Source organism: Phasianus colchicus, chromosome 4 (assembly GCF_987193195.1).
Source record: "Phasianus colchicus chromosome 4, bPhaCol1.hap1.1, whole genome shotgun sequence".
Taxonomy (NCBI): domain Eukaryota; kingdom Metazoa; phylum Chordata; class Aves; order Galliformes; family Phasianidae; genus Phasianus; species Phasianus colchicus.
In genome coordinates this window covers 30,144,449-30,165,210 of record NC_143439.1, presented here as the reverse complement: position 1 = coordinate 30,165,210, position 20,762 = coordinate 30,144,449, and the positions used below count along the sequence as shown (strand labels likewise).

At 40.4% G+C, this 20,762-nt stretch overlaps 1 long non-coding RNA gene across 1 annotated transcript in view; it reads right to left on the bottom strand.

Annotated features, from left to right (window-relative positions):
• The window catches only part of LOC116231137 (uncharacterized), a 644,852-nt gene that overhangs the window by 391,455 nt on the left and 232,635 nt on the right, over window positions 1-20,762 (bottom strand). Inside the window, exon 4 of the long non-coding RNA XR_016466011.1 lies at window positions 1,714-1,830. This is a non-coding gene — a long non-coding RNA (uncharacterized LOC116231137). The remainder of the gene's footprint in view (window positions 1-1,713; window positions 1,831-20,762) is intronic.

Genomic DNA, 20,762 nt, shown 5'->3' with positions numbered 1-20,762 from the left:
TTATGCTGCAGTTTTGTAGAGCCTGCTGAATCCATCAGTATAGGGAAATATGAAGGGCTACATTAGCATCACTACTGCTTTTATTCACTGTAAAATACTTGTTACCGTCTTTTATAGAAATGACCATATGAATAAGATAGGAATTTGCAAGGTGTCCACAGTCAAAAGCAGTCTCTAAATTCAACATTGTTACCAGGAATATTATGCCTGATTCTTATCCTGTACCTTCTACAGGTTCATACATTATAACCTCTTACAGATTTCAAACTGTCATCCTTTGTTTCATCAGCAGTTACACACACTCCACACTGCTCTTCCTGAAACTAAAAATATCCTATTCTTGTGTCTAAGCTGCCACTGCTTTGCCTTCTACCCATGTAAAACAGAAAGCATATTATAGCAGCCAGAACCCCTTAGCACCAATTGCTTTATCTATGCATTCACACTTTGTGGAAAGACATTCACTGAACAGCTTCACAGGAAACATACCTGTGGCTTAGAGGTCTTAAGAGGTTTTAAAACCTCTGGATCAACCAGGAGCCGGGGCACTTGAGAAAACCATTACAATCAATGTATGAGACCACAATCTAGTGTTCTCATGTGTGTGACTCCACAGCAAAGCCATTTCTGATTAAATTAAAAACTATGAGAGAGAAAACAAGGTCTGTCTTTAATTTGCAAGAAAATTAACAAAAGTGTAAAAAAAAAAAAAAAAAAAAAAAAAGCAATCGTTGAGTTTTTCTTCCACTAAACACCTCTATTTAATTTTAACATATTTTGCTCCAGTGACTCTAGAAATATGCTCCAGAAGAGGCAGTAGAAGATAAAGACCAAAACACATTAGCTTGGAGTAATAAACCTTCATCTTTTCCTTTTTTCCACTTAGCTATAGGAATTATTCAAAAAACAATCCTGTTTTGTTGGTGATTTGATGAGCCCATTTGCTTTGTCACATCACCTGTGTCAACATATTTAAGGAAATTATTAACCATCGTAAAAATCACCCATTAAACAAAACGTGTGAAAAGATCTAAAATAATGACTTGAGCAGCTGAAATAAGCATGGGGAAAACTGAAATATTCCCACAACAGCCTTAATTTGCTGTAACATCCCAAAGTATTTATAGAGGTATTTATTTGGATTTACAAAAAGTGTTTAAAATGATTAATCATATTTCTCTAAGAGTCTTTACCATCATTCTGGACATTGCGACAAATACAAGGGCTGCTCTGAAAGTATAGCAGAAAATGATTTTAGATCTTCAAGCAGAATAAGAGGAATGTCTCTATGTTAATTGGTAGATACTGGGAAATTGTATCTTAGGAGACTGAATGACAGTGTCTGAGGTGAGGATTCATCCCAAGAGGAGCAGTACAGCTATATGAAACGTATCAAAAAAGCAGCCTCGTCACAGGCTGTGCTCAGTGCTGCTCCTCATTAGGACTATTGATTCCTGCTTCCTCCAACAGGCTGGCCTAAATTCAACACATAAAAGGGAACTGAGAACATAAAAATGAAAAATTCAATTAGAAAGCTTTTCCTTCTATGGTCTGTGTTTAGGATACGCATTTCTTATTCAGTGATGACATTATAAATGCACGCATGTTTGCAACATCACCAATGCATGACATTCCTGCGCAGGGAATTGCAGCACTGTGGCAGAGGAAGCAACAGCTTGGAATATTTTAATTCAATTAAATTGATAAACTTACCTCCTGAGACTGAATACTGGAAGGTTTTATGACTTTTTACAATGTAATTGTTCCTCTTTAACTACTGTCCCCTTGCTGAGATCTCTTCAGACAGCAAAACAGCATTTGGTCTACAGCCTGAAGAAAAAAAATAGAGTATAAAGTAAACAGCAGGGAAAATTCCTACGAATCTGGATTCTCAGTTTCCCTTGAATAACATTCATCAAACTGACTTTTCACTATTCTGTGCTTACCTGTGAAAAGAACTTAAGGTACTGGATGCTGAATATAGGTTAAATTCTACTCACATTAAATCACTGCCAAACAGAGATATTTACTAGACATTCTTGTTGTCTATAGCAACATAACTAAAAGAAAGTTTCAGTCACGCATATTTTGATAAGGAAAAATAAAGTAGGGAGCCACAGAATTACAACACCATGATTTACATCTCCAAATATCAGAAATTTCAGGCTTTTGCGTTTTTTGTGCTTTATTTTTTATTTCAGAGCAATTAAGACCAACAACTGTCTATAAGAAACAAACTAACAAAGCAAAAAAATCCTATTACACCACTATTTCCTGCTAAAAACAAAATGATGTAGTCACAGTCTGACAATCATTTTTTGTGAAAAAGCAACACTCTGTAAACACTTTACAGCAGTCTGCACTGCCTTGGTTTGCTCCTGTGGTGAGGCATGAAGAGAAATAGCAATGCAGGAGCATTACCACGGACACACACTCTTCTCTTACAAAAGCCTGGCTTTTTTACAGGACCACTGTATTGGCGGGCTGCTTTTCATTACAACAGGAGGGCCAATTTTGGGTATCATATGCAGCTGAAAAATTGCGAGTAAACTGTCATTACTTGCAGCAGGAACTCAAAAGGCTTTGACTTGCAGAAGGGAAGATCATAGGCCAACAAGAAATTCTTTCCTATTTAGGTGGACTGGAGAGAAAATGAGGGTTCATGCCCTCAAATTGCAGCAATCCTTTGTTCTGTTATCTCCTTATAAAATGGAGGGAGAGCCAAATACATTTCATTTGTACTCAGAGGATAGTTACCCCCATGTTCAGTAATACTGGACAAAGCCCTATTGAATTGGCCAGGACAAAAGCATGCGGTTTGTGTTAAGCTTGGGTTCTTACAATGCCATCTAGTTTCTGAGACACAAGTTTTACAAGTACTTAAGCATCATTTTGCCTAGTGCTGCAGTGTTTAACTGATTCAGGAACTCAATTCTTACTTTTACAAGGAAGTTAGGCACACAAAAGTCCAAGTTCTGTCTGCTTCTGCCATTGCTTTGGGGCTTTCTATACAGCAAGGGTTGACAGCAGCTCCTCATTTTTTCCCACTTGCAAAATCAGGCATCAGGAAAACCCAGGACTCTATAGACACTCCTCTAGGCACCCAAATTCTTTAAAACTTGGCTCTAAGTTTTAAGGAATACAAAACTCATTAAAGGTTATGTGACGCTAGTAGCCAGTTGTACTCTTCTGTAAATCCTACGGGCCTCCTAGTCTTAACAGAAACCCAACTCAGGCCCAGGAATTATAGAATCATAGAATGGCCTGGGTAGAAAAGGACCTCAAAGATCATCTTGTTTCAACCTCCTGCTATGTGCAGAGTCGCCAACCACCAGACCAGGCTGCCCAGAGCCACAGCCAGCCTGACCTTGAATGCCTCCAGGGATGGGGCATCCACAACCTCCTTGGGCAGCCTGTTCCAGTGCGTCACCACCCTCTGTGTGAAAAACTTCCTGCTAATACCTAACCTAAATCTCCCCTGCCTCAGTTTAAAACCATTCCCCCTTGTCCTATTACTATCAATCCATGTAAACAGTCATTCCCCCTCCTGTTTATACGTTCCCTTCAAGTGCTGGAAGGCCACAATGAAGTCTCCCCAGAGTCTTCTCTTCTCCAAGCTAAACAAGCCTAGTTCCCTCAATCTTTCTTCATAAAAGAGGTGCTCCAGCCTTCTGATCATCTTAATGGCCCTCCTCTGGACCTGTTCCAAGACCTCTGTGTCTTTCTAGTGCTGGGGGCCCCAGGCCTGGACACAGTACTCCAGATGGGGCCTCATAAGAGCTGAGCAGAGGGGGACAATCGCCTCCCTCTCCCTGCTGGCTGGCCCTTTTTTAATGCAGCCCAGAACACAGCTGGCCTTCTGGACTGCACACACTGCTCGCTCAAGTCCGGCTTCTCATCCACCAGGACCCCCAAGTCCTTCTCCATAGGGCTACTCTCAAGGAGTTCTTCCTCTGGTCTATATAAATACCTGGGATTGCCCCAGCCCAAGTGCAACACCATGCACTTGGCCTTACTGAACCTCATTATGTTCTCATGGGTCCACTTCTGTCCAGGTCCCTCTGGATGGCTTCCCTTCCCTCCAGTGTATCATCGACAGCACTGCTCAGCTTGACGTCACATGGAAACTTGCTCAGAGTGCACTTGATTTCATCGTCTATATCATTGATAAAGATGTTGAAGAGCACCGGTCCCAAGACTGACCCTTGGGGGACACGACTTTTGACTGGCTTCCACTCAGACACAGAACCATTGATCACAACCCTTTGACTGCAACCAGCCAACCAGTTCGTAATCCACTGAACAGTCCATCTTTCAAATCCACACCTCTCCAATATAGAGAGAAGGATGTGGAAGGCTCTGCAGAAGTCTAGGTAAATGACATCCATCACCCTTCCCTTATACACTGATGCCATCACTCCATCATAGAAGGCCACCAGATTGGTTAGGCAAGATCTGTCCTTGGTGAAGGCATGCTGGCTGTCTCTGATCACCTCTTTGTATCATATGTGCCTTAACATAGCTTCTAGAAGGATCTGCTCTATGATCTTCCCAGGCACAGAGTTCAGGTTTGCCAGCCTGTAGTTCCCCAGGTCATCCTTTCTCCCTTTCTTAAAAATGGGAGTAATGTTTCCCTTTTTCCAGTCAATGGAGATTTCACCCAACAGCCATGACTTTTCAAATATGTTGGAAGGTGGCTCAGCAACCACATCAGCCATCTCTCTCAGAACCCTGGGATGCATATCATCTGGCCCCATGGACTTATATACATTCAGTTTCATGAGGAGGTCTCGGGCTTGTTCCGTTGTTACAGTGGGATGGAATCCGTGACCCACACCTAGAGGTTCAGGGTCCTGGCAGACATGGGGAGCCTGACCACCAGTGAAGACTGAGGCAAAGCATTTATTGAGCACCTCAGCTTTTTCAATGTCTGAGAAAGCCAGAAGGAGGAGTTTAAGTCCTCTCCATACAGGAGTTTGTGCTAAAGTGATTTTTGTTCATCCTTATTCCAATACGCTTAGCTTCCAGAGAGGGATAGTTTTCTACTGGCATGAAGCACATGGGAAGAAAACAGCTTTCCTGTGGCTCTGCCAGGTGAGGCACTGCTGCAGACAGCTTGTCTACGCTGATACTAAATGCTTTGATTTTCCGTGTAAATAACAGTGCTTGAGAAAAGAGCAAGGTGAAGTCTCTCATTACACTGACAAAAGGAATTTGGGAGCACAAGGTGTCTTACCAGGAGTCTCTGCTTTTTGACCTCCCTCCTCTCTCCCCCTTTCTGTTTTCTGGTGATAGAGGCTGGATATTAGTTTTCAAATGGGTTATATTTTGTCTGCAGCAATTTCTGTCACTATTCTCTGCCATTGTTCTGAGTCTTACAGGCAAATTAGAGATATTCAAAGGCAATTTTCATGATTGTTTGTTGTCAGGGGCATATGAATAGCTGTTCTATTTTACTAGGAAGTTTCATTAAATAAAGCAGAAGAGCTGTAAACAGCCAGGTAACGATTGGTTCCGTTTAGGGACAGATCCTGCCAGATACTTAGGTCAGCATGCAAGAGACCCAGCAGAACTGTTTCCTGACAGACTCAATTACAGCTTCTGTGTTTAAGAAAGGGCAATACTGCTCTCCCCAGCTGCCCTCAGCCAGCCCCAAAAGGGGGCTGAGCCATGATTTCAGTCCTGGTAGAAAGTGGGTCTGGTGCACTGAGGGAGGCTCTGCTCTTCTCTATAAGCCCAGGGCTGAAATACAGGAATTTCCATCTGCACATGAGAAAAAATTCTTCACTACGAGGGTGACTGAGCACTGTTGCATATTCACAAGTCCTCAATCAGCAGCATCTTGTTACAGTGATTTGAAGACTAGAGCAAACCTACTGAGGCCCACCTTCCCTCAGCACAGGTCAGGGAGCTATGCTGTGCCTCTGCCCTGTCCTCTCTATGTTAGCTGCACTTACGAATTGCTCACCTGTGGATTATTTCAGTTCCATCTGCTCTGTGGGATGTTTTTTCTCTAGCAGAAAGGAGCCAGGATGTGAATATCCTTCTCTATAGCTCTCATTAAGCATGTGTTTCACAGCCTGGAAATTTGTGCCGGGACAAATTGCATCCTTCTCTCTCTCCGTGCTTGCATAGCAGGCAGAGAAGAGCTGCAGGCCACAGCAAAGGCCACTCTGATTAAACTGTACTGTGACCTTCTGACATACCACATGGGAAATAACATTCATGATGTGAGCTAAGAACAGCAGAAGAACTACACTTCTGGAAAGTCAAGGGCTCTAAAAGGACTCAATTTCTCTTGCTCAAAATATCATGCAAAAGTTTCACTAAGTGGCATCCATCAGTGGCAAAGGATGGGGAGCACAGGCCAAATTGTTTCAAGCTCAATCAGATGGAAAAAAATGAAAGTACAAGGCAAACCTAAACTAATAACTTCCAAATGTTCCCACACCTCTGAGGTTTTTAATATATAATAAACATGCCTTATTCTCACATCCATCAGCACGCAGATACTCCTCTGCTGGACTACTGTAAAGACAAGTCTGGGATAAAAGTTGACAAAACTAATGCTTTTTGCCTGTTCTCTTATAAGGAAGTGACACTCAGGTAAACAGGGTATGGTGTATACCTTTTGCATTTAATTCACCTGCAGCTTTTTAAACCTCTAATCAAAAGCAATCAAATCCAATAAAGTGGGAGAAGTCTCAAAGACATCCCAAGCTACACAACAACAAATGGAACTCAGTACAGCTAGCATTGTGCTAGTATGTTAATAGACAGAAGTTGTTCAACAGCATCAGGTATCCTTACAAATGTATAGACAGAAGTCGTTCAACAGCATCAGGTATCCTTACAAATGTTTTGTCTCTGAGCTTGCAATTAGTCACAAGACAGCCATTTGCAGGATACTACAGTTCCATTTACTGGATGCTTTACTACCTGGTTTATTAATATCGATGAAGAAAAACAGAGTAAGGAAAGTTTGAGAAAATTTCTGTAGCCTCAACAACAGCCTGAAATCTCTCTTGCTTATCATCTATCATTGATTTCATGCAACACACCATTAATACTGGAAAAAGTCAAACCTTTCTCCACCTTCTGAATCACATTGCAAGTAGATCAGAGGTATCACTAATGTATCTATCAAACCCTATGCTCATAAGGTGTTTTGAAGAAAACCTACTTCATAGTCACAGGTTAACAGCCCACTTCTTGTAAAAGCCTTTCAGAGATGAACGTTCATGAGAATTTCTAAAAAACAAACAAACAACAATAAAACACACACAAGCAAAAACGCTAATTCTGACAGAAGGGGATTAAGAAGCTCTCTTCGTGCTCATCCAAGGCAACTTTAGCCTGGTTCTGGAGACATTAATTTACTTTGAGCATGAAAGATGATGGGAATGAGAATTGCTAAGTTCTTCTCACAGTACAACCATAGATTCAAACTAAATAAGCACTTTTATATATTTTTTAATAACTTCAGTTTACAGAATCATCTTTCCCTGCTGCCTCTGCAACATCCAACTATGCCCAGCTTGGTCTGATAAACTTACTCAGCCTCACCTTCTCCTGAACTCTCCAGGCCAAAAAACTGCCTACTAAGAGTATGCTTTTCATCCTTGGGGAATAAAAGCAGCAGTTTTGTTCAGCAAAATACCTATATATCTGTTCACTCAAAATAATATATAGGTTATTGATGTCCCCTACAAAAATGCAGTATATTTGTAATAAAAGAAAAATTGAACATATCAATCTGGAAACTGGCCACAGGACTCATGAATTTTAGCTGTGTGAGTCTACATCATTCCAGATCAACAACTTTAAGATGTTTCTTGCCAGAGAAAAATACAAGTCCTTTTTCTTTCCTTAGACCTCTCTGCCTCTGCTGCCCTATGCTCCCTCTGCTTGCTGGCAGCTTCTCCCAGTAGACCATGCTCTCCAGCTAGAGAGTTCTCTCCCCTCTGTTCCAGTGGTCTCATCTCTGCCAGACAGCAGCCAAGACAGGACAGAAAGGTATGTCCTTCTCAGATGCATAACTGTGGATAATGCAGCTCACTGCATCCTTTCTTTTTCACACAGTCATGAGAAAAGATGGATGCTCAAGAGCCGCATGGATATTTCATGTATCTTCTACTTGATAATATCATGTCCAGTCCTCTCCTTGGCCAAGATTTACACAACTCTTTATTCCCATTCCTCTATTCTATAAAGACATTAGCAAAAGAAAGGAAGGAATCAGATTGCTTTCTATGTATTCAGATTTTTTTTTTTTCCCTCTAAATCTAGATTTAGCCAAGGTGTAAGAGAAAACACAAGGCAAAAGAAATCAGTAAAACTACCCAGGGTCTAAGTGACCCCTTCATACCTTGGCTTTACTCTTTCTCATTATCTGGAAAACTAAATCTACAAATTTATGTGGAAGCAGAAAAATAACAAATGCTTACTAGACCCATTATTAGAAATCTCTGATGATAAACAACTCCCATTAGCAAAACAAACAAAAACAACAGAAAAACAGCCAAAAAATAAACAAAAAAAAGTTTAACACTGGAGCTTTCTGAATTTGTTGTCCTTAGTCAGTAGAAGATTATTTTACAATAATGTAAGAAAAGGTTACAGCCTTGGTTGCTAAAGAGCCATAAATAGTGGTACACCGATAGAGAAAGTAGGGCTGAGCAGCTAAAAAGAAATCATGCTTGTAAGCATCCTGGGTGTAACTTTCTGTATTGCAAGTGACAATTCTGCACATTAAGAAGGATTTTAAGTAAAACAGATTTGCCATCTCAATATACAACATCTGAATATTTAAGCAAAATGATGTTTTCAGTACAGAGCTTTATTTAGCAACTAGCTGCTGCTCTAAAAGAGCCTGATCCAAAGTTGCTTTATGTAGTAGAATTTACCTGCTGGAAAAGATGAAGCCATGAAACAAGGACAACAACTAAAAGTAGACAGAAGACTAAAGGGAGATATAACGACAGTAATCAAACACATAAAGAGCTGCAGAGAAAAAGAAAGCAAGCAATCTGTTCACCACTTTCAGGGTGGATAGGAAAAAAAAAAAAAAGGCTTAAGTTGCAACAAGAAACGCTCACATTTGAAAGGCAAGAAAACTTTGTTAGCAATAAAGCACTGGACTATAGTACAAGAGGAAGCTGCAGTCTCTCACATTCAGAACACCTATCGGGCTCCTTCCTAGGAGAAACTGAGTCACATACAGCTCTAACCAGAAAATGGACAGAATGAATTACGTAAGCCCACACAAGCTGCAGTCTCCTTTCATGGTGAGCCCCAGACATTGAACAGAAAATTCCATGCCAGCAGTGGAGCTTCCCTTCTCTTTTCCACACACCCTCTGAAAAGGCATGGGCTTCAGATGAAAACTCTACCTAAAAAAAATGTAAAAAGAGAAGTGCAACAACATATTCAGGACTCTGCAAGAGATTTAGGGGCCTAGCCTTGATGGGAAATGAGGCAAACACTTCAAGATGTCACTTCTAAAATAGATTTCGGTTTCTGGTGTCATAGGCACCCTTGCAAATAACATTCCATGTTTAAACAAAAATAAGAGCATATAAACCATCTTTCATAAGGAAATTTAGTGTCTCTTTTTATGGTCATGCTTGCTATTTGGTTGCCATTCATATATATTTTATGAAGAGCTGATGAAGAGTTAATTTGCGCGTTAATACACAGTTAATCAATTGTTATGGAGTCCACTCATTGGATAGGTTGTGTGTAAGCTTGGCTTGCAGCCATCTACAATACCTTCAACTGATGAGCAAATAACTTCTGTAATACACACCAGCCCCTACTGAAGCCATCTATGCCTTCAATCTATCATTTATTACCTTTTCTAAACTATAGATGGATCCTTAATATAAAGAATGACCATTTTATGTTTGCTTGCCTGAATATATACGAGCACAGCCACATCATTAAAATAATTTCACTGCTAAGCCATACCTAATATTCCAAAGAGACAGAGCAGAATTTAAATTAGGGAGAAAAGAGACGGTGATTCCTCACAAAAAGGTCTTGAGATGTGACAGAAAAGAAGAAATTTGTATGGGATTTGCAAAAAATAACAAACCCATAAAAAGGTGAACTTTCTAGTAAAGTTTTCTGAGCTTTGACTAAATTTCAGTTCTGTTTTAGTTTTTGCTAAAATTAATTGCATTTTCAATACAATTTTTGTGTTCTGCTGAAACGGGAGCAAAAATAATGAAATACCACCAGTGAAATACTGATAAATACAGAAATACTTTAAATATAATTACTTTTGAATACAGTAATACTTTGAATTAAAGGTCAGGCAACTGTAGCAAAAGGTAAAGATTATGTTAACAACCCTAACGAACTACTTGCACATCCCTATTAACTTTATAAAATGACCCTGGAATCACGGAATAGGAAAGGTTAAAAAAAAAAGAAAAAGCCTCTGCTTTCTGGAAAAGTATATTTTTCATTCTGTAATTATAAAAAGAAATCCAATTACTCAAATGGAAATAAAAAGAATATTAAATGTTCTTGTACTTTAAAAGTTAAAATTTTCTAAAAGCAATTTGCACAACTGTGTTTGGGTGAGAAGGCTTACTAATCCTGGAACTCAAAAACAAGGGGTGGTAGTATTGCTCAAGAGGAGCAAAGGACTCTTTTACCTGCACACACTGCCCAGTCTCCCATCAATAAAAACTACTTCACTGTATGTGGGATTTTGCTTCTTGTCCACAGGACCCTGGCCCTACTGCATTACAGACTTAAATTTAACTTTATGCTAGATAACATTTCCAACAGTGATGCCATCAATGTGGAAAACTGAGAGGTTGCCTGTATGTCTTCAGGACTTCAGCTTTTTATCACTGCATTCTCTTCTCAAAACCCCATCAAACTCTTGCTGCTTATCACAAGGACTTGATTTCTGCATTACATGATTCTGGCACCTACTGACAGATTTTCATCTTATCTATATGCTGGCTAAATAAATAACCACGTTAGGTGGCATATTGATGGTGGAAATCCCACTGTTGTCAGATGGGTGAAGAGTGGCTGTTTGCTTTTGCCTGTAATAGTCTTGGTGGGAAATGCTCTTCTGCCTATCTAGACTCTCCTGTTCTGTGACCTTCTGTTGCAGCTGGGGAAGCGCTGAGCCTGAAGAAAGACAAAAAGTAATGTTTTGAGAAAGTGTGAGACACACAAGCTCTAAGTAGGGAACCCTTTGTGGGGTGCTTGCACTCCAAGTACAAAATTTGACAGGTGTCAAACACTATACAATAGCGTTTCCACTTTGCCCTTCCGTTTACCACCTGCTCTGCATTCACTGATGGCAGAATTTGATTCTTTTGCAAAACACAAAGCTGTAAAACTGCAGAAATTAAACTCATGCAATGCCTTCCTTTTCTCAGAGCTGTCAATATAATGATGTATTTGTGGTATTTTGCTTGATGTATTAAACTTCCAGTGCGCAGATATGAATCAAAGCATTCTGTGCTATTTATCTGACTTTGAGCCTCTATTTCTTAGTAGATGGGAACTATAATTTTACAAGGTGGACAATGAAACTTCTCTTTACATTTGAATGGACAGCTCAAGGTGATAAGGAATACACAGCAAAGCAAAAATGTTTTATGCTCAGGTACGGCTTGGCCATTTCGTGTCTTGGCTGATTTAAGGCAGGCAATTCTAAAGTGCAAGAATGTGCAAGGATATGTGCATACAGCCATGTATATCCAGCAACATTTTCCTCTGGACATGCATATACAGTTGCAATTTCACAATTGAGAGGTAGGGAAGTAGCAAATTTGCGCCATTATTATATGGCTAAGTTAAATGGTTATGATGCTCAGCTTTATTGCAGTAAAGTTGCTAGCTTATTCAAGGAGGTAGCTTTAGCCTCCCTTCAATTCGTAGAAGGGGAAAAGTAGGAAAAGCTTCAGCAGAATTGGTTCAGAATGATGTGTTTAGTAGCAGAATGACTTGGGTTGGAAGAGACATTAAAGATCATCCAGTTCCAACCCTCTGCCTTGGAAAGCATTGCCCCCATCACATCAGGCTCCGCAGAACACTGTTCAACCTGGCCTTGAGCACCTCCAATGATGGGGCATCAACAACTTCTATGGGGAGCCTGTGCAGGGCCTCATCGCACTCTGAATTAAAAAAAAGATCTGCCCAATATCTAACCTAAATCTCCCGTTTTAGTTTAAAAAGGACCACTGGGGGATACCGTTCATGACTGGCCTCCACCTGGGCACAGAGCAGTTGACCAGAGCCTGACCATTCAACCAATTCCTTATCCACCAAATAGTCCAGCCTTCAAATCCATATATACCCAGTTTAGAGATAAGAATGTGGTGGAGGACCACGTCAAAGGCCTTATACAAGTCCATGTAGGTGACAAGAGTTGCCCTTCCTTTGTGCAATATTTACACTAGATTTCTTCTGCTATTCCAGGTGAATCTTTTAGCACTTCTGCAGAAGATGCAAAGTCACTTCTCTAGATTTCAAACCTCCTGAGCAAACAATTATGTTGATTGAAAATTGGTTATTTCCTTCGCCAATTTCCCTCCAATCAGGATAACATCATTGCACAGGTTCCTAATCAGGATTGATTACAGTATATGCAAAAAGTATTTTGAGATCTTCTTTTGGATTACTTTGCACTATTCTTTAGGAAAAGAGTCTTGATTATTTAAAAAAAAGTCAGATCACATGAGAAAATTACATAAGGGCTGCTCTGAAATTAATGCCTCCTATTTTATTACGTTAGCGGTACTGTAATAAAGGTTGAACCTCCCCACCAATATTCCATTACATGGTGGTGTTGTGTGACAGTAGCAGAGGGGCAGTCTGACAGAATGGCATCTGACATGGAAATGCATATGAAGCAAAGAGGTGGCGTTGAATTCCTCCATGCAGAAAAAATTGTACCACTGATATTCATCAATGTTTGCTGAACGCTGACGGAGACCAATCAGTGGATGTGAGTGCAGTGAGGCAGTGGGTCACATGTTTCAGCAGTGATGACAGCCATGTGAGTCACACCACAAGAGAGTTTAAGGGAGCTAAATCCCACTTGCAGCATTTTAAAGAGAGAGAAACATCTCAGCACAGAAATATATGATTGTTTACCATAATTAACTGCATTACTTCTGATTTTGTTTAAAGAGAACCCCAATGAATGTCTATAAACACCTTATGTGTGTCCTCCCCTCAGGGACTAAACACTTGAATTCAATAATAATTTTAAAAAAACCTAACAATTAAATAACACCTAACTTTAGATATAAGAGAAATAACTGAAATAGCTGTTCAGTTTCTACCTGAATATATTGCTGCTCTTTCAAATGCCAATGCTGATGGCTATTTCCATTTTTAAAAAGATGGAGCAAACATCTTGACATGCTGCTAGAACTTGTAAGCAGCTCCAAGGCATGCCTGCAGCAGCAGGCCAAGTTAATTCCATGCCTGTCATTAGACCTTGCAAAATTGGATGTCATGTGCAGAAGCAAGTTATGGCATCTGCAGGCCATTTTACTACTGGAGATCATGTCTTGCAGCAATGTCAGAGGAGACACACTGAGATTTACTTGCAGCCCCCTCCTTGCATGCTTTTCTGCTGTCCCTTTCCACAGTTCCCAGTGCAGACTATATTGTATAAAAACTAGAAGCATACGAGTCCTTGCTTTTTTTGAAGGCTCTATTCTCTGAGTATCATCTCTCACCAAGGTAAACTTTGGGCATAGAGCTTAGCAGTCGCCCATTTTCTGGTGTTAATATTTCCAAAGTGCTTAATTGTTTTGTTTAACTCTTTCACCTCTAAGACTATCCAAAATCAGATAGCAAGTTTTGCCAGGACAGGAATTCATCAATCCTTCTGAAAAGACACTGTGGCACATGGAAAATATTTCTTACCTTGAATTAAGATTTCCCTGGTATATAAATAATCTTTTCCACCTTTTTGAAGTGTGCTCGCTACTTTAAAATTTTTTACTTACATGCTTTAATGATGAGGCGTTTAAATCATTTGATACTGTTTTTGTACTGCGTGTTATTGGTGTCTTCTTAGTCAGGTTGTTGTACTTGCTTTTAATTTTGTTTCTCATCCTTAATCAACTTTGCAATCTTTTTTATGAAATTTGTCCCTTCCCTATGAAACTTAATTAGCAAAACACAACTTCTGAAGTCAGAGACAGTCTACACAGTAGATCACAGGTATGAAAAGTATCCAGATAAGTAAACAAACATTGACAGCAAATTAAAAAAAAAAAAGAGATTAAATATTTACTATCCCTTGGATGACAGGTATTGTAAGTAAAATACCAATAGCAATAGTGGCCTCTGATTTTCAGTAAGAAGGCAGCTACTTCTCGTTTTATGCATCTTTATCAGTCTATTGGAAGTTAAGGTGAAAGCATAAGTGTATGAACATATGGATGTACATCACTGCAGGTATACCAAAGCTAAATCATTTTGCCATGATACAAATAATACCAATACTCCCTTAGTTGGCAAGGCAAATTCTGAAAGGCTGAACTTTGGGACTTAGCGAGAGAAGAGAAATTCTAAGACAACAGAGGATGAAAACTGTGAGGAAAAATGAAGTAAGACAAACAGTTCTCTATCCATATAGAAACAATATCATAATCAGGCACTTCCTACCCATCTGAACACCTCCCCAGAAGCAAAGAGTGCATATGCTCTTTTTTCTCTTTTCAGTTGGAGCAGTTTGAGACTCAGACAGAGTACATGATCCTACCATTGCCAGACTCCTTCCAACCAACACAGTCCCAAACGCCAACAGATACTCAGGGGCTATCATTGCAGGGTTACACTGTTGATTAATAGTGATAATTTAGGCTGACAATCTTACTTCATTGCATTCGTAAGAACTGACTCATAGGTGTCTCTTCATGTGCTTTTCATCCCTAAGAACCTGAGAAATTTTACCACGTTCAGTAATGGATGATTTGGCTTATAACTACATTCCACAACAGCAGAGCACCCTGGAGATACACTCACTTGTCATAATATATAAAACTTCTTTCAAATCTATTGTGCGTAGTTTTACACTGTTCACTGCAGAGCTTGAAGGAAGAAAATACTCTTTTCTTGTCTCATTGCTCCCAGGATGATGCTTGAAAGCCAGCAAATGAAATATTGGAGAAGAGTTTCAGAGTTCTGTTATATATTTGTTTTTCTCCAAGAAACAGAGTGGAAAATGGCTTCACAGAAAGTTGTTTCAGAGCAGGATTAGGAATGCTATTTACACAATACCCAAGGCATTAATATTTGGCTTTTACAGGTATGCTTGATAGAAGAAAATATACACATAGCTTGTACAATATTCATTAATAAAGCATACCAAGATATGGAATTTCAAAGTAAGAAGACACCTGGGTGGAATACTAGCTCAGACACCAACTCCAGCCGCAGTAAGAAATGTATTCCCAACAGCTTGGCTGACCAGTTCTGGTGCCGCAGTGTCAGGTAGTCAAACTACTGTCAACTAATCCATAAGCAGATGTGCTTATACAAATATTTGTCATCTCTTTTTTAGCAAAATTAGTGAAGATTTTTTTCCTTGGCCATTGAGATTTCATCAGACTTGACATTCACAGAGTTATAGAATCACAGAATAGGGGCCAGGGTTGGAAGGGACCCCAAGGATCACGAATCTCCAACTCCCCTGCCATAGGCAGGGCCACCAACCTCCCTGTTTAATACTAGACCAGTGTTGCCACGCCTACTACAGACCAGTTAATACTAAACCAGGCTATCCAGGACCCCATCCAATCTGGCCTTGAACACCTCCAGGGATGGGGCATCCACAATCTCTCTGGGCAGCCTGTTCCAGTACCTCACCACTCTGTAAAGAATTTCCCCCTGACATCCAACCTAAATCTCCCCTCCCTTAACTTAAAACCATTTCCCCTTGTCCTGCAGTTATCTACCCTTTCAAAGAGTTGATTCCCCTCCTCTTCATAGGCTCCCTTTAGGTATTGAAATGCTGCAGTGAGGTCACCCCACAGCCTTCTTTTCTCCAGGCTGAACAAGCCCAGCTCCCTCAGCCTGTCTTTGTAGGGGAGGTGCTCCAGTCCCCTGATCATTTTCGTGGCCCTCCTCTGGACCCTCTCCAACAGCTCCCTGTCTTTTTTGTACTGGGGGCTCCACACTTGGATGCAGTACTCCAGATGGGGCCTCACAAGAGCAGAGTAGAGGGGAACAATCACCTCCCTCCCACCACCCCTCTTCTGATGGAAAACAGGATGAGACAGGCTCAAAATAATCAATATCTTCTCTGACTTTACTTAAGTTAGGCATCTCCAGGATGCCAAATCACACTCCTCTTTAGGATTTAAGAGTACCTCATGAATCCCAAGTTTTAAAGCCCACTCCTTCTGTGAATACGATCATTAACAGTGCATGACAGTACTGATTAGAAATGGAAAGGGGAATTGATATTACTTAGGTCATCTTAACTTTTGGACACCGTTTTACTTTAAATGCTCAACTTGCAATCTCTACTTTTGCACGTTTTCACCTTCATTCATAGACAGTATGTATGTCTGCAAATACACGCATGCAGATACTTCCTCCATTCCACAAATGACATTCCTTGAACCAAACTGGCATGGATACATAGGTAACTCAAGGGCTTGAACTCAGACCCTATCACTCTTTTCCTGGTTAGTTAAAAACGCAGGATCCAGGAGGAGAGACACAAGCATGAAATAAATAGCACCAGTTTGTCCTGCTGTACATCCAGCTCAAGTCTCACTCAGCAAGGTAATGATGGGGTCTCCAAGAAACCTTCTGCCTTCTACAAATCTAAATATGGTATGTCTTGTGGCTTTCAGTCAAGATGAGGAGCATGCTACTTTCTCCAGCTGTGAATCAGCAAAAGGGGGAGACACTTTCTTTGGTCAGTCAGGGTGAGGCTCTTACACAATCCCACCTTTCACTACACATCCAAAAAGGGATTGTCAGGCTTCTGTCTCTCGCATTCATTCCAAGCTGCGATCCTAGCCAGGTAACCCCTTGACTCTTATCAGAAACAGGCACTTTTGCCAACTTAAGGCATCTTCATGTTGTTATGAAGCAACATTTATAAAACAAAGTATCAAGCTTGCTGGACATTCGTGAAAGCTCTTTTGGTTGCAGAACTTTTAACTTTTAAAAAATGGTGTTACAAAACAATATAAAATAATAGCAATGATTTCTACTCCTGATTGGGTGTATACTTCTAGGAGTACTGGAAGTAAGGAATGCTTCCTCACTGGATCCACAAAAGGTTGAAAGAAAAGAGAAACAAAACGTAAGAAATTTGATAAATACCATTCAAAAAAACATTTCATTGGAAAAAAGAACAAACAATCCAAAAGGCCTATATAGAAAACAGCAGACAAACCAATGGGCCATATGAAGGCTTCATCTCTGTCATACTCTTACTCCCTGTGTATACAGCAAGCAAACATCAATGAATATAACTCAAATAGCATATACAAACAGAAACACATATTGACTCATAAACAGATATTCCCCCTCTCATTTCCTCTTTTTCTTGTGAATGCATTTAGAGAAAGTATTGATATACGCATATAGTATGTATGACACAATAACATTTGCTTCTAACAGCATGAGTCTTGTGTTCTTGTTTTGTTTACCTGCCACTTCCGTGCAGCTGATGTAGTTACAACTGAACACATCTGGAAGGCACTGCCAAATGCTTAATAATTTGTAGACTTATCTTCCTTCATGCCAGACTCAGTGCAAGCGGCACAAAAGAAGTATGCTTGAACTCTGATGACCTGGCCAGTTGCTTGAATAAGGGCCAAAATATAGACACCAACTCAAGAGACATTGAAGGTAAACTTCTGGCATGTGTCTTACTTTGTTCCTTTGCAGAGAAAAATATCAACAGTAAACGGACTGGAGCGAAATGTAAAGATCATAAAGGTGGCAGACAGTTGTTTCTAAATACTCTTCATACAATGAATTCACAGATGAAAAAGAGATGTTAAAATTATTTTGAGGGTCTGGGTAGAGTTCAAACAGGAAGAAACACAGATCAGCGTGGCTACTGTACTGCTTTTACCTCTGGAACATCAAAACACTACCTACCATAATTGAGACCATGAAAAATGACTAGTGACAGCAAAAACAAACCCTGTTCTCCTTATTATGTGCTTATTATGTCAGTTCTTTGAGCATCCAGTCTGAGATAGCATTCTGGTCATTATCTGTCTCAGGTGATAACTTGATTGTTGCCATTCCCAAGCCGAGGTCAAGGTCTTTTGCACCTCACTTGCACCACATTAGCAAGACCTTGGGCAGAGCAACAAGGCTGAAGGAGGAAGCTGGGGGTGGAAAGGGAAAACACCTTCACAAGCCAAGAAAATCATAAGCAGTTAAGTTCCTTTCAGTTAAAATATGCCAAAACTAGATCTGCTCCCAAAAATATTAGTTGTAGATTTTCCAAGTCTAATTTCCACATAAGCACTGAATGCTTTACCTGCAAAGTCTCGGCAAAGTTAGGACTCCAGGGCCAAGGCAAATAGCCGTTCCATAAGCACCTTGCAGATGGCCTTTCTAGGTGAAATACCACATCTCCTAAAACAACTTGAAAACCATTCTATGGTACTGGACCTGCCTATGGAGGTCCTAAGTACAAGCACTTCACAAGGCAATCCCAGACCTGCTTCCAAGCTTTTCTTCTTTTTGTACTGCTAATGAGGACAGCAGTAACAAGCATAGAACACATTTCCCATAGAAGGGAAATGTCAAATATACTCCTCTGAATGGTATCCTGAAGACTACCTTATATCTTTACCTATATGAGCTTGGGTGGTCAACAGTAGATGCCTCATGGAGGACAGTCCCATGTCCTCATGCGTTGGGTGAATGAAACTAAGGACAGAAGTGTCTTCTAAGGAAAGAAGGCTAGATGTGTCAAAACAGATATAATGAAGCGCATTTCCAATCTTCCTCTCACTTAAGGATGCTACTAGCACCTCGTTGGATTTTAAAACAACTTCAGTCCCCAGCTCCCATTTGAAGCTGGATGCCAGTTTTTCTCTTCCCAAAGACAAAGCTCTGCAGAGCAGGCTGACCAGGCACACAGGTCACCCAGGCACTCTGCATCAAAGGTAGCTGCCACCCAAGCCCTTAGGAAAATTGCATTTGTGTCTAGGTGTCAGTTTGAGTAGCCACTATAAGAGTGTTAATGTTTGAAAACCCCCTGAAACACCTGTACATGTGTATTAAATGACCAAGAACTATGGAGGACATAGCTAACTGTACGCAAAGCAAAATGCCAGAGCTGTCACTACAAATGACACTTGTGCTCATGTGCAATTGCTGATACTGGTCTCTGCTGGAAATCAGCTGCAGAGCAGCACAGGCAACATTTTCAGCTGCAGTCGGCACTGTCAGCTTTGTCTGCTTCACATGTCCTCTGCCACGCTTGCTGCAATAACTCTAGGAAGGCAGACAGTTCAACTGCATAAAGCCAGCTGCTCATGTCATCGTAACAGATTTAAAATGTGTTCTAGTTAACTAATTACACCAGCAGGTTAAATAAATACATGAAAGACTTATCGGACATTTTTTTTTATAAAGCACAGGCCTCCTCAATAAAGAAACCATCATCAGGCAGTTTGAGAGGGATCAGACAAGCCCAGGCAAAAATTTCAACAGAATACTGGTTGAAGCAGTTTCTTCTTTCTGAGGCAAAATGCATCTCTTTCCCACTGTTGTTTTTTCTTCTCTTGCCAGGCTTTCTTTAGTTTCTACTAAAAGAGTCCTGTGCCAAACAAGAGTTTCTCTCTCTAAGCTGCCTATAGGACTGTATATGTGGTCCAAGGACACAGCTAAAGCTGTGAGAACAGAGGGAAGGGATTTGCACTTCATGTGGCCATCAGGCCTTCTCCTTTCCCCACCGGGAGAGACACAAGACCAAGCTGTACCCAGAAGGACAGGGCTCAGACTTGAGCAAACCATAGAGACAAAGCAGGGCAGCGCAATAAAATTTCCCTATTAATAACTGCAATCTCAATTTTTTCCTTACTATTCTGATGCCACCTGAATCCAGGCAGGGTTATAAATCAAAGGGAAATGTACCATTAATCAAGGAGCAAGGTTGTTCTACATGAGGAATGGCCATTCTCAGACAGAGCAGCCTCCTGTTTTATTTGGAGCTGCTCTGTTATAAAAAGGGCAAACAAAAGGAGATACTTACGGTGGGTTCCTCTTCTAATTCCCACCCCCACGCTTTCCAAGTTTTCTTCCTCTAGCACCAAAATGAACTATACAATATGGCTTTTTACAACACTGATATGTGTTATTGGCTTGTAAGAGTTACATCTGATTACGGACAGTAATCAGTGTAGGCAGCCAGTAATTTACACTCTCCTGGAAGGTGCTTTTACATGGTCCCATTGACATAATGGACAGAGGTGTATCCAGGAGCAAAGCTAGAAGCTAAGCAAGCTCTGGAAAACAGAATTCTCTTCCATATTTTAAATGCTTCCTATTTATGTCTGCATGTGCACTGCGTTCAACTGCAAATACATTCCTGTTAAAAATAATTAAAAACCAACCAAACAAACAACACTGATGGTAGTTTGTATCAGAACTTAGAAATTCCTATGGCTTTTTAATGGTAAAGGCATGCTCTGCAACATCATTAAGCTGTCTAAAGTACACCTTCCTATTTTATTGTCAATTATTCCTTTCTGCTGCTTTCAAGACAAGTAAATGGT